Source organism: Corvus hawaiiensis, chromosome 22, assembly GCF_020740725.1.
Source record: "Corvus hawaiiensis isolate bCorHaw1 chromosome 22, bCorHaw1.pri.cur, whole genome shotgun sequence".
Lineage (NCBI taxonomy): Eukaryota > Metazoa > Chordata > Aves > Passeriformes > Corvidae > Corvus > Corvus hawaiiensis.
The window spans coordinates 190,001-209,772 of record NC_063234.1 but is presented as its reverse complement, the minus strand read 5'-3'; the positions used below and the strand labels follow the sequence as shown (position 1 = coordinate 209,772).

Genomic DNA, 19,772 nt, shown 5'->3' with positions numbered 1-19,772 from the left:
TATGGAGCTTTGATCTTTATCTGGTTTTACTTTTTACAGAGCACAGAACCCGAGAGTGGCAACTGCTTTCCTCTTGTTCCTCCTGTGGCAGTGAACTGCTCTTCCCAAGGACGGCTGCAGGAATTCTCAGGCAGCAGACGTATGGAATGCCAGGCACGCTACAGAATTCCAGTGGGAGCGGCAGGAACTTCTGTTCTTTACTGGCAGGGCTGTGCCATGAAGGGGAGCTCAGAGATATCGGTCAGCTCAGGGAATGAGCCTGGCTCATGGTAAGGAAATTCGCTGTGCAGTTACTTTGGGCCCTTTCTCCTTCTCCTTCTCCTTCTCCTTCTCCTTCTCCTTCTCCTTCTCCTTCTCCTTCTCCTTCTCCTTCTCCTTCTCCTTCTCCCTCTCTTCCCAACACCGGTTCCAGACCTCAGTATAATCCATGTTCCCACAGCCTGACCTTGCAGTTTTCCCAGCTTAGCAGCCCCAGCAACACTTGCAGCCTCTCTGTCTGGACTTTGTCTTGCTGAAATCTCCCTTTGTTGATCCTTTGCTGCCTCACCTTTTATCCAGCAATAACGTGCAGTGGGTGGAAGCTTCTCAGAATTCCCTCGCTGTTCCACTGGAAACATTCCCGAGTGGAAGCAGCTGCACTGCCCATCAGCACTTCCCTGCTTTTAGGGGTGGTTGAGGCATGAAGGATGCAACAAATGGAGTTGGCTCCAAGGGGATGAAATGCTCCCCGTGAGGCTGCTCAGAGAGCTGGAGCTGAGGAATCCGGGCGGGAATCACTGCAGGAAAAAGGAAGGAAAAGAGAGCAGAGGAACAGGGATGCAATTCCAACCTCTCCAAGGACTGGCATGGGCACATTCACCATCACCATTTAATCTAGACACGATTTCTTCTTTGGCTGCCAGGAGCAGGATGAGCAGTTTAATGAGTTTAAATAGTGAATAGTTTAATTAGCTGGAAGAGACGGGATCAATAGCTGCTTAAACAAACAACTGGCTCCCTGTTTCCAAGCTTGGATGTAGTTTTGGAAGGTTCCTGGCAATTTGGCAGGGATTAGTGATGCTGAGAATGTGCTTTTTTGTGGGTTTGGGGCTTTTACTCCTGTTCACGTGGCTGCTTTTTCTTGTTGAGTGGAAAACAGGAGGGAAAGAGCAACCACGGGAGGAATTCCACTCTTGCTGCTTCAAGGGATGGATCAGGAAGGGAACAGGCTGCAGGGAATTTGGAGTGCAAACTGAGATCTCTCCGATATTTTCGGCTCAGTCAGTCCATCGGTGCTTGGTGGCTGTTTAGGCCACGTGCAAGGTGAATGATGGTGCACATCGCAGAGCTGCTGGTGGCTCCTTCCCCTGCCTGGCTGTCAGTCACCCTGCAGGGTGCTGGAGCAGCGTGCCAGAGGCCACGGATCCTATGGATGCCATGGATCCCAGGGGCGTGATCAGGAGCCTGAGCCTGCTGGCCACTCCCTGCTCTCTCTTATCCTGACTTTTCAGCTCTGCAGCGAATCCAGCTCGAGCTTTTCAACCCTTAGAAACCCAGGGAACTTTCATGTCTGCTCTCAGATCTGGGATTTAAATCCAGCCCTTATCAAAGCACCCCGTGACCAGGCAGGCCCTGAATCCCAGCAGGGATCTGATAAAGAGGGACCTGACATCCTAAAGAAACCCTTTGAAATCCTGCTGGGATTGATTTGTATCCATAATGGAGCCCAGAGCTCTCTGCCAGGGAGAGATGAAGCTGCTCCTTTGCTTTATCATCCTCAGGCCCTTCCCAGCTTTGAGGGAAATTCGCTCCCTCTTCAAGCCCCAAAATCATGGAAAAGTTCCTTTGTATCCTTCTCTCCACAGCCCCTACGTGGATTAACCAACTTTTCCGAGCTGATTAATGGTTTGACAGAAGAACTGCCTGGAGAGCAGCTGAATTCCCACAGCAAAATTCCTGACTGAGGGAAACGACCTTGGGTTCCTCCCCTTCCCGTAAAGCCTGGGAAATCTGGGAAAATCACAGCTCCAAAGGAGCTGCTCCCCTCGCCCCTGGATTCAAAGAGAAATGGAGAAACACTTGAGGAAGTTTTGAGATAAAACCACTGCAGATAAAATTGAAATAAGCCCTTCAGCCCTTTTTTTGTGTGGTATTTAGGATGCAAGGGAAAGAAAGGCTGGGTAATCCCTGGGATGAGGGAACAGCACAGCTGAGGTCCCAGATTTTGAGGCCAGGTAATGGCTGGAACAAAACACTAATATAGACTTTGTCTTTAAAAGCAAAAGCTTTAAAAATTAGGAATAGAACAGAAACTCTCATTAATTCAGGACTGTACAGAGCCTAAAGCCTCCTTAGGTTTTCAGCTCAAGGCAACTTTCTTTTTCATGGGGCCATAAACAGATTTTTTCTGGCTTTTTATAGCTGTTTCCTCTACTAAAATCCATTCAGCTGTCAATCCATCCTCCCTCAGAAGGTGTCACGGCAATCTACCTTAAATTTAAAAAAAAAGCCCAGGGAAGAAGATCTTATCTCCCAGATGGAGAATGGGACAGGAGGAATAATAAAAGTGAAAGTGATTCACCAGGACTGGTGATGGAAGAATCCGTGATGGAATCAAGATTAGGGTCTTAATCTGCTCCCTTCTTTCCACCTTGCCCCAGATCTGGGGCAGCTCTTGCTGGGCTGGATCCAGGATCACTGAAAGCAAAGTGCCAAAGGCTTCCAGGAACTTCAAACTCAGCAAAAATCCCCCCAGCTCTGCCTGAAATAGGAATATTGGGTTTAAAATGGGCCTTTTGCTGCAGGGCTGGAATTAGGGAGCCGCCTAGCAGGGACTGAAAACACATCTGAGGATCAGCAGAGGAAAAAGCAGCTTTTTCCTGCTGTCTGCAGGTCAGAGCTCTTTAAATGGGGGCTGTTAAATGTCCCTGGCTACAGGAGACTGGGGAAGCAGAGGTGAAGGGAAAAAATCCTCTTTATTCCCTGATGGATCCCTGAGCTTGGGCTGCTCCAAAATGCAGCTCCAGAAAAAGAAGCAGAGAGAGGGAATTTGTGCCTGCAGGGAGGGGCCTAAAGCCTCCTTAGGTTTTCAGCTCAAAGCAACTTTCTTTTTCATGGGGCCATAAACAGATTTTGAACTACCTTTTTCACCTTCCTTCCTTTGTTCATTTTTACCTTTCTACCTTTGTTTGTTTCTGTAGCAGCTTGGAAAAAACCAAACAGAGACCACTGTTTCTTCAGGCAGGATCTCTCTTTATTACACAAGCCCCAGTATTTCTGTGTTTCTATTTTGGGAAAGTTTTAAGAGAGTTTTGGGAATGGGCACAGGGAAAGACAAAACAGCTCCATGCCCACACACTTGTCAGGGCAGACTTTCTGCCCCTTCTAGGCCACTGACTCGAACATGAAACCCCCCAGCTTTCTGGGAGGTGAAGGAAAAACAGTCACACCTGGTGCTTCTACCTGTAGCCATTTGCCTGCTCTGCATCTTTCCCAAGAGAGCAGAAGGCCCTTAGCAAAGTGAAGATCAGTGGAACAAGTGGCTCTTCCACTCAGGGCTCTCGGTAAGGCTGGAATGGCTGCTGCCAGCCTCTGCACTTTCTGCCTCCCCAACTTCCTACCTTTGTTCATTTCTGCCTCTTTAACTTTCTACCTTTGTTTGGTTCTGACACTCTACCTTTCTTGCTTTCTACCTTTGTTGCTTTCTACCTTTCTAAATTTCTAACTTGACATGTTTATTTGTTTCTACCATTTGAACTTTCTATCTTTCCATCTTTCTTCATTTCTAACTTTCTTCATTTCTACGTTCTACCTTTCTGCATTTGTTCATTTCTACCCTTCTGACCTTCTGCCTTTCTACCTTTTTCATTTCTACTTTTATGACTTTGTACCACCTTTCGAAGTTTTCTCTCTTTTTACCTTTGTTCATTTTTACCTTTGGTAGTTTCTAACTTTCTACATCTCTGACTTTCTATCTTTGTTTCTACTTTTCTGACTTTCTACATTTCTAACTCTCTACTTTTGCTTGTTTCTACCTTCCTACATTCCTACCATTTTTGTTGCTACCTTTCTAACTTTCTACCTCTGTTTGTTTCTAACTTTCTAGATTTGTCCCTTTCTGCCTTTGTTTGTAACGTTGAAACTTTATAGTTTTGTTTTTCTCCCCATTTTTACCTTTCTAACTTTGTTTGTTTCTAACACTCTACATTTCCAACTTTGTGCCTTTCTAAATTTGTTTTTTACTTTCTAACTTTTACCTTTCTAACTTTGTTTCTAACCTTCTTGTTAGAGAAGTTCACTCAGGCCCAGAGGGAAGCCAAAGCATTAGGTGTGAATTAAAACCTTTGGACAAGCTGACATCCATGAAGCCACACCAAAATGAAATAGAAATACAGATTTTTAACTTTTAGTAGAAATAGATGCTAAGTGCCTTAAACATGAAAAAGCTGTAGCAGAGATCTTAAACACAGCTCGTGCTGCAGCAGTGTTACCTTTTCACAGAATTCTTTACTTAAGACAAAATCTAGATAGAATTACACTGTTCACATTTTTTAGATGGAGTGTTCACATAAACAGTAAGAGCTGATAGAAACTGTATATGCAAATCTGTGTAATACAGATGTAACACTTGTGTGAGGCTAACGAGTGTTAGAATTAGACCAGGATGGGTTAAGAAAAAGAAAACTAGAATCGTGTGTTAATCTTACTGGTCAATTAACAAATAGAATCCACACTTCTGTAAGAAAAAATACAGTGTATGGAGCATATAGAAGAAGCTGGTTCTGCCTGCTGCTGCTGCTTGGCTTTATCGTGTAACCCCATTCGAACTCTGCCTTCAAGACAGCTGTGAGACCGTGAAATAAAGAACTCAGCAGAGCAGCAGCCTCCTCTGCTCTTTCACCCTGGTCCGAGAAGGAAGGGTACCCTGTCAAAGGCTCAACACTTGCCTTTCTGAGTTTGTTTCTAAATTTCTACCTTTCTAATTTTGTTTGTTTCTAATTTTTTTTTGTTTCTAACTTTGTTTGGTTTTAACTTTCTACCTTTAGAAATTTGTTTGTTTCTTGTATTTTACCTCTTTGTTTGTTTATAAATTTCTGTCGTTGTAACTTTGTTTCTAACTTTCTACTTTTTACATTTCATTTGTTTTTAACTTTTTCCATTCCTCCCAGCGAGGGATGTGTGCAGAATACTAAAACCTGTTAAGTTCTTCATTTTTACATCTATAGGCAAATGCTACTGATTTAGATGTAAATTCATTTTGAAATGCGCCAGCCCTCTCTCTCTACTCTGTCGCATACAGGAATATAAGAAGCTGGGAATAGAGATCAGCAAGTTTTGCGAATAACGAGCCGGCGTTTTTCTGTAGGAAGGAAAGCAGCAAGTGCCTGGCCCCAGGAGCCGAGACGCTCGGGCTGCAGGAGCTGCAGAGCGCCCAGAGGCGGCTTTTGCCTCTGCTCTGTCCCTGCCCCCGGGCTGAGCTGGGCGGCGCTGCTGCCGCCTGGTGGCGAGAGCGCGGCACTGCCGCCCCCGACACGGCGCCCCGGCGCTGCTGCCGCCCGGTGCCGGCTGAGCCGAGAGGGCGGCGGCCTCGGTGGCTGCCGAGCGTGGCAAGGGCAAGGAGCGGGAGCGAGCGGGGCTGGGTCTGTCAGCGGAGGGGAGGGGCGAAGGGCGGTTCGGAGCGCCGAGGGACACGGCCGTGCGTGAGCGGGGCCACAGCTATGGAAAGGAGTGGGCGCCGTGCGGGGCGGCGACCGCGAGGAATGACAGCGCGGGGGGCGGGGCCGGTTTTGCCGGGCAGCAGAGGCGCGGTCGCAGCGCGACCCGGGCGGGGGGCACCGGGCGGGCACGGTCGGAATCGAGCCGCCCGCGTGTCGCTCTCAAGGAGGCGGCTCGGAAAGGAAGGCGCAGTTCCGCGCTCTCGGGACGGCGGTAAGTGACCTTGCAGAGGGTGGTTTACACTTCCGCCACACTCAAGATGGCGGACGCACTAGGCCCCTTTGAGAGGTGTCCCTGCCGATGCCTGCCGCCGGTCGTGGAGCAGTCGCCCGCCTCCGGCGCCGCTGACCCCACCAGCCGTGTCCTCGCACCGGGAAGCACCGCGGAAAATCTCGCGGAAAGCGCGGGGCCGGCGTCGGAGTCCGGGCCGGATTCAGGCAGCCGAATAGACGCCCTTGTGAAGAGCGGGGGGGGCCTGGAGTGTACCACACTAAAGATGGCGGCTCGACCGGAAGTGGCTTCTGCCAGCACCCAAGATGGCGGCGAAGGGCGGAAGTTACGTCACCGCCACACTAAAGATGGCGGTCGTATACACTGTTTTCTGACCTTCTCAATATGGCGGCAGGGAAGCCCCCCCCCCCCCCCCCCCCGCCCCCCCCAAGCTGCGTCTATTCGGCTGCCTGAACGCAACGCCGACGCCGACACCAGCCCAGCGCTTGCACGCAATTTTCTGAGGCGTTTCCTGCTATGCGGACACCGACTGTGGGGTCAGCGGCGCCTGGGGCAGGCGGGAGCATTCAGGCAGCCAAATAGACGGAGCGGGGTCCTTCCGGCCGCCATCTTGAGAAGGTCGAATAGCCACTGACGCAATCGCCACATTGGTGCGGTCCCGGTGACTTCCGCCCTTCTTCGCCAGGAGCGGCAATGGCGGGGAGCCCGGGGAGCAGCGCGGCCGGGCCGGGGACACCGGGGCGGCTGCTCCGGGCTCGGAGGTGAGCGGGGAACGGGGACAGCCCCGAGCGGACGGTGGGGGCCGCGGGGGATCGGTATTCCGGCCCAGGGATGGCTGCCCCGGCCCAGGGATGGGTGTCCAGGCACAGGGATGGGGTCCTGGACTATCTAATAATATTATATAACGATCATACAAGGAGATCTATATAAAAAGTCCTTCATTGTCATCCTTCTCCCAGCCCCGCTGTGTTTTCAGGGTCTTGGGGGCAGAGTTTGGGTCTGGACAAGGCTCTCGGGCACAGGGTGGGATTCTTGGGGTGCAGGGCCAGGATTTGGACTCGATGCTCCCTGCGGGTCCCTTGCAGCCCAGGAAATGCTGCGATCCTGTGCCTCTGAGGGTGAAATAAAGGGCACCGGTGGGGTTTGTGCCCGCTGTGTTCACGGCCCCGCCGGCTCAGGGCGGGTTCAAGGCGCAGCTGCCCCCCCGAGCCAGCGGGACCGGCCGGGGCTGCTCGCTCCCGGTGCTGCCGCCTTGTGGGGAGAGCCCGGCACTGCAGCCCGCACAGGCGCTGGCCACGGGATCGGCGTGGAACAGCAGCGCAGGGAGTGCTGAGGCAGCGCAGGGAATGCTGCGGTCCCAGGGAAGGCTGCGGTCCCAGGGAAGGCTGCGGTCCCAGGGAAGGCTGAGGCGTCCCCTGCCCGGGGCACTCGGCAGCAAATCCCTGATGTTGAGCAGAAAAAGGAAAGTTCTGGGTTAGTGGGAGGAGGTTTCTGGAGTGGAGCTGGGACAGGTGCTGATCCACGCATGGAATCACGGGGTGGTTTGGCTTGGAAGGGACCACCAAGATCATTTACACTCTGTTTGTTGTCTGGTTCCACAGCAAAGAACATCCAGAACTGCCACCTCACCCTCACGGACAGCAGGAATGTCTTCCACAGCTCTTGTTTTGGAATGGGAATGGCTGTTGGGAGCTCTGGCAGGACCAGGTAAGAAGAGAAATGGGATCATTCTGGCTGCTGCTGGAGGTGGTTTTCTGCTTTCAGGCTGTTCTTCTCATTGATCCTTTCACAGCAGTGTTCTAGGGCACATTTGAGGGTAATTCCAGGAGTTTCAAACCAGATAAAAACTGGTGGGGCAAAAATGTGAACCTGATCCATTTCTGGTAATTCCAAGCTTCTCCCACAACACCGTTCCAGGAGAAACCTGATAAAAGGGTAAAGATGCAGAGGAACAAGTGCTGTAAACCCCCCTGGCGCTCTGACAGAGCAAACCTTCCAGTACTCCCAGCAGATCTCTTGGAGAAAGTGTGGGATCGCAAGGTTTTCCAGGAAAGCAAAACAAGGACGGAGATGAGGGAATAGGCTTCCAGTTCTTCCTTCAGCTGAAACCCTGGGGGAATTGAGAGGGGCCACAAGAACTGTTTGTGTAGGAAAATGGGAGTTTGGGGGCTGAATCTGAGTTTCTCTCTGGGGCATTTTTGAGGTAAAAGCTGAGGTGCTGTTTAAGGGAGAGAATGCACATTTTTGGGGTGGAAAAGGTTTAATCAATATTGTAGAGGAAGTAAAATGTTGGGGGTAAAAGTGGATGCAATCTGGAGGGGAGAGAAGGAATATTTTGGAGGCAAAATGGAGAACTCAGTAGTGGACAGATGGGGAACATTTTGGTGGCAACACTTGACAAACTCTCTGGGGTGGAGAACGAACACATTGAGGAAAAAATGAGGCGATGAGCAGTGGGCACATAGGGAAGGTTGGGGGGGTAAATCTTGAGAAAAAGCCCCGTGGTATTCAAGAAATCCTTGGAAGCAGGACTGAGGAATTCAGTGGTGGAAAAATAGGGGAATTTTGTGGGGTAAAACTTTAAAAGATCTAAGAGTTGAGAGTGAGTGTTTTTAGGTAAAAAGGATGTCTTGTTGAAGTTGGGCGTCTGGATTGTGGCATTTATAGGTCACAGGGTGTTTTTCCAGAAAGTAGAAGATAAAGAAGACTCCCAAAGCCTCGGTAGCTGTGTTAAGAAATCCCTCCCAGGGAAGAAAGGTACCTAAACCTCCTTGAAGTAGGGACTAATTAGCATGGGAAGGGGAAAACCCACCCCCAGTGGGAGAGAGCCCGCCGGGTAAGGGAAGAGAAGGATGCCCTTAAGAAGAAGCAGGGAAGGTGAATTTCTCGGTTTGCTAAAATGTATCAAAAAGTTTGGAATCTGGGTCTGTGTGGAGGCCGGGATTTTCTTGGCCATATGCAGAGCCCAGCACTAGGAATAAAGAAATTCCAGGCTTTACAACGCCAAAAATGCAGTACCAGAGAGTTCTGTTATCCCGAGGACTTGGGGGATATTTGGCAAAAATTTCTGGGGGCCCAGGCTGGACCGAGCTTTTAACGCTTCCTGGATTCACAGGATCAGGGATTCCAGCGTGCCCTGCACGGGTTTTTTCAGGGAAGTCCCAAATCCGTGTGAGCGCGAAGCAGAATCCCCTGGGAGCTGTGAAGGCAACAGGATATTTCTTGGGAATTTTGAAGGATTGGGTGAGTCCTCAGTGTTAGGTTGGAATGAACGCAAATTGTCCGGGAGTTGCTGGTTTAGGGATGGCCGGGTCTGGGTTTGGATTTGTGGGCACCGAGTGTTCCTTGTGTCAGCTTTAGGTCTGGATTAGTGGGAATTGTCAGAGAAAAGAGAAGGGAATTGAAATGCGGAGCTCCATTCCCAGAGAAATGATCAGGATGGGAGAGGAAAGGCTGTGGAGCTGCTGGGAGCTCCTGGAGAACAAAAGGATCTGAGGTCTGGAGGCAAAAGCTGTGGAACAAAGCCTGAAAAGGGCACCGTGGAGGGGGGAAAGAGGGAAAGGATCCCCGCTCTGGGAATCCAGCAGGGACCAGGAGAGGATCATTTTCCATCCACTGCTCTCAGTGGAATCCTAATAAGGAAGGTTGAAGCAAAGTGATTCATTTGTTCTTTGGTTTGGAATCAAAGGTGCTCTTGCAGAGGGGAATATTCACCTGTTAAAATTCTGTTGGATACAGGAAAAGAGGGAGGAAGCAAGCAGCTGGGGAATGAACGGGTGGATTTTTGCTGGATACGGGGAAAGACACGGGAAGGGACTGTTAAGTAAAATACACCTCACGGGCAGCACCAGGAGAAGCCTCAACTGCTCTTTTTTTCCAAGCTCTGACATTCCAGAGGAGTAAGCAGTGGTCAGCCCATCACTTTCTGTATTCCTTGGATGCCCAGTGCTTTGTTGGGAAGAGATAATATTTGGAAATGAACAAATGCGGGGGTGTAATTTCCTGATAGTAAAGCCCCAGAGACCCTGGTTTTGATATCCTTCCAGCACCCAAACGCAACAGAGGGAATCCTGGCGGAGCTGGAAAACGCTGTTGCTCCGTCGGTGGAATTCCTGGGAAATGGAAAGCAGCAGAAGCAGCAAGAACAGAGTTGGAAGCAGGCTCCAGCCGGGTAAGGCAGACACCAAATCCTTTGGAATTAGAACTGGGCAGGGGTGGGGAGATTTAATTCTTACATTTGTAGCTCATGGATTCCTGAGCAGGATCCTGGCAGGGAAGACTGCAGAGATCAGACTGGGGACTGATCCCAGCTGGGGGCATGAGCCTTGGAATTGGCTGAAGGGAAGAAAGAGGGATCCTTTGAGCACGAGGATGAGCTGTCAAATGTGGAGATGGCATCAGACAATTCCTCGGGAGGGTTTAGTTCCTGGGCCAAATCGATCTCCTGCCTTGTGAAGGAGCTCAGAGACCTGGGAAGAGCCCAAGCAACGCAGGGAATGCACTGGCAGATAAAACTGCCGGGGAACGGTGGGGAAAAGCATCCGAACAGGGGGCCTCGTTTTGTACAGGAACGGTACAAAAAATTGTCCGAAAGAATAGGAATGGAATGGGATTTTAGGTATTCCTCGGAGGCCACAATCCAGTGGGAAGGCTGAGAGAAAGAAACAAAGCCTAAAAAGGCAAATGAGCCAAATCTGCCCAAAGCCTCCAATGGCCACATTCCCTGGCATTGCTGAGGACTTCAGCCAAGCTCCAAGCAAAAGGTGAGTCCCTGATTTTGGTGCCGAGGGAAACTCCAAGTTAAGAATAATCCAAATATGAAGCACTTCTCACAAAACTCAGCTTTGCAAACCTTTATTTGGGCTAAAAAAGAAAAGATGGGAATGCCCTTGGCAGAAAAGCAGCTGTGAGGCACAGCAGGCTTCAAATGCCTGTCAGCAGGCGCTCCAGGAGAAACGGCTGCTGGCTCCGGGCATCCTGGGCTTTCCAGGCAGGTTTTGTACTACATTGCAAGGCAGTTTTCCTGCCTCTGGGGGGTGGCACCTGCATCCCACTGGAAAGGGAAAATGTGGAGAGAGCGGCAAGCAGGAAGACGGTTGCTGATGTGTGTCCTTGGATTGCAGTTCCTCCCGGTGAGTCTGTGCTGCTGGAAGTTTGAAGGAGATCAGTCCTGGAGTACATGTGGGTTCACCTGTGGGGTTTGGGAGCGACGCTGGACATGAAATTCCAGGGATGTTCCCCTTGCTGGAGTGAGAAGCAGTGGAAGCACTTTGCTGTCTGCTTCTTCATCGCCTTCACCTCGGTCCCCTGGGGCTCCAGGTAATCCCCTCTCACCTTTGCTTTTCCAAGGGTCTCTAAATGAGGGCTTGAGCTTTGGTGCAGCTCCCTTTACAGGGAAGATCTGTTCCAGGAAAGGTCTCCTGGTCTGGACCGATGGCGTTGCAGGCAGAGCAGGCAACCCCAGAGCTGCTGTGGCTCCCTCATCTGATTTGCCTGCAGGCAGCAAGGATCATTCCCAAGTGTCATCCCCTGGCTCCGTGACTCGGGGAGGTTGTGTTCCCCCAAAGGCCAGGGGCCGCTTTGTGTTGCAGCTCACGGAAGTCCAGCTCGGTGGTGCTGGGTTTGGTTTCTGTGGGCAATGAAGGCACTAAAAAATTCCCCTCCTTCACTGGCACAGCCCTGGAGTGGGAGCAGATTCCCCTTATCCCGGAGTTATCCCGCTCCTGCCCTGGATCCCTGCGGTGCCGTGTGTTCTCCAAGCTCACAGCACTGCTGGCTCTAAACAAGAAAAACAATCCCTGTTCCATCTCTTCTCTGTCCTTGATGTTCCCAGGCCCTGCATCTCCCTGGCTATTCCCTGTGTGAGTCTTCATCTCCATCCCACCTTATCCCGATCAAGTAAGGGTCTGAGACGTGTTTAGCAGCAAATGCATTCTTGTAAAGAAAGCCAAGAGCAAAGGAGCATCCAGATGCAGAGAAGTCTTTAGAAAGGAAGGGTTTCTCTCAGTGATTTCCTGCAGTCCAGGTGCGTCCCTTCCTTTGTCCAAATCCAGTGCCAGAGGATTGAACAACTGACGAGTGGGGTCTGGGATGAAAACGGTTCTCCTAAAATGAAGGAAACAGTGCTAGAAGAGAAATGAGCATCCTTTTAATGCCTGGAATAAAAATGCTGGAAAAGGGCACTTTTTATTTGATATGGTGTCATTCTCCTTTTTTTTTCCATGGATAAAACTCCACGGTGAGCAATCAGAGCAGAAATATGAAATGCAGGAGTCTTGGATTCCACAGTGGGATTAACTTCCCTTTTCTGCTCTCTTTCAGGACAGGAAAAACCACTGAACTCGCCCCATCTTTGGGACCAAGAGCTTTGGTGTTGGAGTAGGCAAAGCCAGCTAGGGCCCCCCTTGTCCTGCCCATGGTGTGGGTCAGGGACAGGCTCCTCTTCTCCTCTGGGCTGGGATGAACTGCCTAGGGAATGCTCTTTCTGACAGGCCGGTCCTAGCCCCGGCTACTGGAAATGGGCAGAGGTGAAGAGGCAAGTGCCAGAGTTCCTTGGGGATGATGGAATTGTGGTGTTTGGCTGTGCCCAGAGGGGCAGGTTGGGCATTTCTGTGTGTGTGAGGACCGGTTTGGGTGCTGGGGAGCCCGGGGAGCCGAGCTCTCAGTGCATTCCCAGCTCTGCCAGGGGTGGGAGCTGGTGCAGGGCTGGGTGACAGCCTCTGGTCGGGCTCGGGGCAGGCCCTGGCCCCGGCACAGACACGCTGGGGTGGTTTGGGGCCGCCTGGGGAGCCGTGGGAGGCAAATGAGGGATGGTGCTGGGCGGAGCGATCGGCCTGCGCTCGTGTCAGCGCAGCCGTGCAGGGCACTGGGATCTGGGTAAAACACCGGCTCTCCTGGCGTTCAGGGATGCAAGGTCTGAGGGACTGGATTTACTTGGGCCTTTCCAGGACAGCAGGAACAAGAGGAGGTGTGGTGCCAGAGGTGCGTCCCATCCGGTTGCATTTCCCTCTTTCCCATTTCCATTTCCTCCTCAGTGCAGGAGCCCTGCAGCCCATGAGCACGGGGCCAGTGACAACTCCCTGTCTGTAGAGGGATTCCTTATGGAACAAGGGCAGATGATACCCTTGGAAAGATTGGACAATGCAGGGTTGCTGAGGAAAAGCCCCTGAACAGGCCCCTGACTGCAGGCAGCCCTGAGAGTCCTTGGCAAGGTATACAGCTGCCTGGCTCCCCCCCTCATTAGAGGCCATCTAGAGGGACTGGGTGTGAATCTTTGCAAAAGTAGATATAAGTTGGCATAGTTGAACAATAAGGGGAGAAGGATGCTTAATCGTATCGGTGTACATGTCGTTTATGTGGCCAGCTCTCCGGACTCGGTCCCTAACACTTGTCCTCCTCCTGTCCCCCTGTGCCCCTTTTGTTGGACAAGTCTCAAATGGCAACACACATTCCCAAAGACTGTCTGCTTTCTTAAATCCATGGACCAGCTAGTGCTGTCACTGAACAGCTGAAATGAGCTTTCAGAGCCTAGAAACTAGCAGGAGTGACAAACAAATGGATTTGAATCTGGAAATAGGTGAGGTCCACCCACCCAGTGCTGCTGATGCAGAGACTGGGGCTCAGGGCATCTGTGCAGCCCTTCCCTTTGGCACTGATCCTGCACTGGAATGTTGTGTTGCTGCCAAACCGGGCCTCAAACCAGGAGAAGGTAAGCCCTGACCATTTGCCCCTGACCCTGGCACACCCACAGTGTGTTATCTGGAGCGTGTGCCTCAGCTGGTGTCACTTGAGTTTCACCAGAGTTGCAAGTTGGCTCCTGCTCTGGGCGATTCCGAGTGACCATCGCATCAGTTCTGCACTAAACACCGTTTAGCCAGACCGAGATTTGGCCACATAGTGACTTCTGAAGAGAAAATCAGAATGCAGGAAAAGTGCCAGGACCACGCACGGGCCCGGGTACAGCACGGTCTTTGTGGGTCACTGTCACTCCACTCTTACAGTCTCTCCTCATCTTTCTTGTAGGCTCCCTTCAGGTACAGGAGCCATTGCTCACTGGTGTGAGCCCTATTCTCTGTCAAGGAAATGAGTTGAATTTCCTTGTCAAATCTAATATATCCCAGCTGGAGCATTAATTGAATTAGATAATTGGATAATTAGTTAATTAGCCAATTTTTCGGCGCGCACACACACCACCCACACCTTTCACTCATCCTAAGCTCTACCCCCCATTCATCACAGGCTCCCACCCCACACACATGCGTCACGCCCCCCTGGCCCGTGTCACGCCCCCCCGCACCCGGTCACCGCCCCCCTGGCTCGCGTCACACGGTCCCGGCCCCGGTCACCGCCCCCGCCGCGCGCGTCACGCCGCTCCGCCCCCGGCACCGCCCCCGCCGCGCGCGTCACGACGCTCCGCCCCTCACTCCGCCCCTCTCCCCTCACGGCGCTTCCTGCCCCCGGCACCACTCCCCCGCCAGTCCCGCGCCGCTCCTGCACCTGCCGCCACCCGGAGCCCAGCGGTCCGGCACCCGCCGCCGCCTGCAGCCACCCGCCAGCCCCCCTTGAGCCGCCGCCGCCCCCCCCGCCGGTTCCGCACCGCTCCGCCGCCTCAAACCGCCCCACCGCACCTCCCCGCCGCCCGCCGCTCCCCTCTCTCGCCATTGTGGGTCCCCTCAAGGTACCCCCCGCCCCGTGCCGCCCGCGGGTACCCTCAGGGCAGCCCCCGCCGCCTCACGGCACCCCTTCCCGCCATTGCGGCTCCCCTCAGGGTACCCCCCGCCCCTTCCCGCCGTTGCGGCTCCCCTCAGGGCGCCCCCCCCGCAAGCCCCCCCTTCCCGCCATTTATGCACCACCCCACAGCACCCCTCAGGCCACCATTTTAGACCACCCAGCCGCAGCAGGCAGACCCCCCAGCACCAGGAGAACACCGCAGCCCCCATGGAAGGACAACACCCACACAAAAAAGGTTAGAAAAACGCACAGAGGGTGGCAGCCAAGGAGGGACACTGCAGGGGGACACAGTTAAGGCCGAGAGCCCAGGGGGACATTCCAGGGGGACATAATAAAGGCCAAGAGCCCAAGGAGGAGGCAGCAGGAGAACATAATAAAGGCCATGAGCCCGGGGGGAGTCCAGGGAATAAAGAGAAAGGGCTCAAAAATCACACACTACACAACAAACACAAGGGGTATGACACACAAGCCCTGTTCCCTAAACCTAACTTTAACCAGGACCCCAAACAACACCCATTTCTCCTCAAAAGCAGACACAGGCAGCAGCCCTCCCCACAGCTGGAGGTAATAATCCCAAATGCTGAGCCCATGCCAGCACCCTCCCCACAGCTGGAGGCAATAATCCCGAATGCCGAGCCCATGCCAGCACCGTCCCCACCTAACCCTAACCCTAACCCCTAGCCCCCTAGCCCTGACCATGACCCCTAACCCCCAACCCTAACCCAACCCCCTAACCCTAGCCCTGACCCTAACCCTATAGCCCCAATACCAATACAATGCCAGGACCACGCCAGGAGCTTGCCACACAAGGGACAACGCACACAGGCCAGAGACCAGCAGGTAAGGTTCAGGGGTCAAGTGGTCAGTAGTACATAGGGTGGAGGGGGCAGAGGGACAGGGGCAGGGAGCACAGAGGCACAGGGCCAGGGGCCAGTGCCACGTTAGGTGCCACACACCACCATCAGGCGTAGAAGCCAGGTAGCAGGGGCCAGATGACCACAGTAGGGGTCAGGGGTCAGCAGTAGGTGCCAGGTATCAGGGGCCAGGTGACACAGGTAGGGGGATCAGTGCTAGGCATCAGGTGACAGCGCCAGGTGACAGTGCCAGATGTCAGGTTTCAGGTGTCAGGTGATAGCGCCAGATGTCAGGTTTCAGGCCCCTCCCCTCATGCCACACCCCCACCCCTCCCATAACCCCACCCCCTACCTCTAGCAATCCGTACGCACCTGCCAGGTGAACATTTAGGGTTTTCCAGGTGGGTTTCCCTGAGGGTTTCTGAGGCATAGGGTCCAGGTCAGGACCCAGGCACCCAGTCAGGGCCCAGGCACAGGTCACAGCCCAGTATCCTGGTCAGGGTTAGGGTTGCAGGGCAGCAGCGCAGGTACGGGCCAGGGGCGCAGGTTAGGCGCGCAGGTGCATGCTAGGGGTGCAGGCACAGGTGAGGAGCACAGGTTAGGGGTGCAGGTGCAGGTGAGGGCCACGGGCTAGGGGGTGCAGGTGCATGGGAGGATCACAGGTTAGGGGCGCAGGCCAGGGGTGCAGGTGCAGGGTAGGAGTACAGGCTAGGATTCGGGGTGCAGGTGCAGGGTAGGAGGCAGGGTTAGGGGTGCAGGTTAGGGTCACAGGTTGGGGTCACGGGTTAGGGTCACGGGTTAGGGTCACGGGTTAGGGTCACAGGTCAGGGTCACGGGTCATGGGTTAGGGTTAGGATTAGGGTCACGAGATAGGGTTGGGGTCAGGGGTTAGGGGTCACGGGTCGGGGGATAGGGTCACGGGTTAGGGTTAGGGTCACGGGTCAGGGGTTAGGGTTAGGGTCATGGGTTAGGGTTAGGGGCTTAGGGTTAGGGGTTGGGGTTGGGGTTAGGGTTAGGGGGTTCGGGTTAAGGGTTAGGTTTTGGGGTTAGGGTTAGGGGGTTAGGGTTAGGGGTTTAGGGTTAGGGGGTTAGGGTTAGGGGTTAGGGTTGCATTAGGGTTAGGGTTGGGTTACGGTTATGGTTGGATTAGGGTTAGGGTTGGGATAGGATTAGGGGTTTGGGTTAGGGTTATGGTTGGGTTAGGGTTAGGCGTTAGGGTTTGGGGTTTGGGTTAGGGGGTTAGGGGTTAGGGTTAGGTTTCAGTTAGGGTTAGGGTTAGGGTTAGGTTTGGTTTAGGGTGAGGACATTAGGGTTAGGATTAGGGTTAGTGTTAGGTTTATGCCGACGGTTAGGGTTAGGGTTAGGGTTGCATTAGGGTTAGGGTTGGTTTTATGGTTAGGGTCAGGTTGGGGTTAGGGTTAGGGTTTGGTTAGGGTTAGGTTGGGGTTAGGGTTGGGGTAAGGGTTCGTGTGTGGGTTAGGGTTTGGTTAGGGTTTGGTTAGGGTTAAGGTTTGGGGTTAGGGTTGGTGTAGGGTTGGGTTTAGGGTGAGGGTTAGGCTTGAGTTAGGGTTACGGGTTAGGGTTAGCGTTAGGTTTAGGGTTAAGGTTAGGGTTAGGGTTTTGGGTTAGGGGTTAGGGTTAGGGTTAGGGTTAGGTTGGGGTTTAGGTTAGGACTAGGTTTAGTGTTTGGGGGTTAGGGTTAGGTTTTGGGTTATGGTTAGGTTGGGGTTTTGGTTGGGGTAAGGGTTAGGGGTTAGTGTTTGGGGGTTAGGGTTAGGTTTTGGGTTAGGGTTAGTGTTTAGGGTGACGGGTTAGGGTTAGGGTTAGGGGGTTGGTGTTAGGGTTAGGGTTGGGTTAGGTTTCGAGTTAGGGTTAGGGTGTGGGTTAGGGTTAGGTTTGGGTTAGGTTTAGGGATTAGGGTCAGGGGTTTGGGTTAGGGTTAGGGGTTAGGGTCTGTGGTTTAGGGTAAGGGGTTAGGGGTTAGGGTTAGGGTTAGGGTTTGGTTAGTGTTATGTTGGGGTTGGGGTTAGGGTTGGGTGTTAGGGTTAGGGTTAGGGTAGTGTTTGAGGTTAGGGTTACGTTTTGGGTTAGGTTTAGGGTTAGGGTTAGGGTTGTGTTAGGGTTAGGGTTAGGGGTTAGGGTTAGGGTTAGGGTTGGGTTAGGGTTAGGGTTGGATTGGGTCAGGGTTAGGGGTTAGGCTTAGGGTTTGTGGGTTGGGGATAAGGTTATGGGGTTAGGGTTAGGGCTTTGGGTTAGGGTTAGGGTTAGGATTTGGGTTAGGGTTAGGGTTGGTTTAGGGTTAGGGTTAGGGCTTTGGGTTAGGGTTTGGGTTAGGTGTTAGGGTTCGGGTAGGGTTTGGGGTTATGGTTAGGTTTTGGGTTAGGTTTAGGGTTAGGGGTTAGGGTTAGGGTTGGGTTAGGGTTAAGGTTTGGGTTATCGTTAGGGTTAGGGGGTTACGGTTAAGGTTTGGGGGTTAGTTTTAGGGTTGGGTTGGGGTTAGGGTTAGTGTCAGGGTTAGATTTAATGATTAGGGTTTGTGGTTAGGGTTAGGTTTGGGTTATGGTTAGGGTGTTACGGTTAAGGTTAGGGGGTTAGGGTTAGGGTTGGGTTAGGGTTAGGGTTAGGGTTAGGGTTAGGGTTAGGGTTAGTGTCAGTGTTAGATTTTATGATTAGGGTTTGTGGTTAGGGTTAGGTTTGGGTTATGGTTAGGGGATTACGGTTAAGGTTAGGGGGTTAGGGTTAGGGTTGGGTTAGGGTTAGGGTTAGTGTCAGGGTTAGATTTTATGATGAGGGTTTGTGGTTAGGGTTAGGTTTTGGTTTAGGGTTAGGGGTTAGGGTGACGGGTTAGGGCTAGGATTGGATTAGGGTTATGGTTATGGTTAGGGCGTTAGGGTTAGGGTTAGGGTTTAGGGTTAAGGTTAGGGTTAGGGTTAGGATTTGGGTTAGGGTTAGGGTTGGGTTAGGGTTAGGGTTGGTTTAGGTTTAGGGTTAGGGCTTTTGGTTAGGGTTAGGATTTGGGTTAGGGTTAGGGTTAGGGTTAGGGTTAGGGTTAGGGTTGGTTTAGGGTTAGGGTTAGGGTTCGGGTTAGGGCTTTGGGTTAGGGTTAGGGTTAGGGATTAGGGTGAGGGGTTTGGGTTAGGGTTAGGTTTAGGGTTAGGGTTAGGGCTTTTGGTTAGGGTTAGGATTTGGGTTAGGGTTAGGATTTGGGTTAGGGGTAGGGCTTTGGGTTAGGGTTAGGATTTGGGTTAGGGTTAGGGATTAGGGTGAGGGGTTTGGGTTAGGGTTAGGGGTTAGGGTCTGTGGTTTAGGGTTAGGGTTAGAGGGTTAGGGTTAGTGTTAGGGTTATGGTTAGGGGGTTGGGGTTAGGGTTAGGGTTAGGGTTGGTTTAGGGTTAGGGCTTTGGGTTAGGGTTAGGGTTAGGGGTTTGGGTTAGGGTTAGGGTTACGATTTGGGTTAGGGTTAGGGTTAGAGTTAGGGCTTTGGGTTAGGGTTAGGGTTCGTTTAGGGTTAGGTTTAGGGTTAGGGCTTTGGGTTAGTGTTAGGGTTGGTTTAGGGTTAGGGTTAGGGTTAGGGGTTACGGTTAGGGTTAGGGTTAGGGCTTTGGGTTAGGGTTCGGATTAGGTGTTAGGGTTAGGGTTAAGGTTAGGATTTGGGGTTAGGGTTAGGTTTTAGGTTAGGGTTAGTTTGGGTTTGGCTTGGGGCCAGGGTTAGGGGTTAGGGTTAGGGGGTTAGGGTTAGAGGTTGGGGTGACGGGTTAGGTTTGGATTCGGGTTGGGGTTATGATTAGGAGGTTGGGGTTAGGGTTAGGGTTAGGGTTGGTTTTGGGTTAGGGTTAGGGTTAGGGCTTTGGCTTAGGGTTAGGGTTAGGGTTAGGATTTGGGTTAGGGTTAGGGTTGTTTTAGGGTTAGGGTTAGGGTTAGGGCTTTGGGTTAGTGTTAGGGTTAGGATTTGGGTTAGGGTTAGGGTTGGTTTAGGGTTAGGTTTAGGGTTAGGGCTTTGGGTTAGGTTTAGGGTTAGGGTTGGTTTAGGGTTAGGGTTAGGGTTAGGGCTTTGGGTTAGGGTTAGGGTTAGGATTTGGGTTAGGGTTAGGGTTAGGCCTTTGGTTTAGGGTTGGGCTAGGGTTAGGGTTAGGGTTATGGTTAGGGTTAGGGTTAGGATTTAGGTTAGGGTTAGGGTTGGTTTAGGGTTAGGGTTTGGGTTAGGGCTTTGGGTTAGGTTTAGGGTTAGGTATTAGGGTGAGGGGTTTGGGTTAGGGTTAGGGTT

The 19,772-nt window shown here is 52.3% G+C and overlaps 1 long non-coding RNA gene across 1 annotated transcript; it reads left to right on the top strand.

Annotated features, from left to right (window-relative positions):
* Positions 1-229: 229 nt before the first annotated feature.
* Positions 230-2,574, top strand: LOC125337073. The gene is made up of 2 exons (XR_007207932.1): positions 230-269; positions 1,845-2,574. It is a non-coding gene; the product is annotated as an uncharacterized LOC125337073 (long non-coding RNA).
* Positions 2,575-19,772: the final 17,198 nt, after the last annotated feature.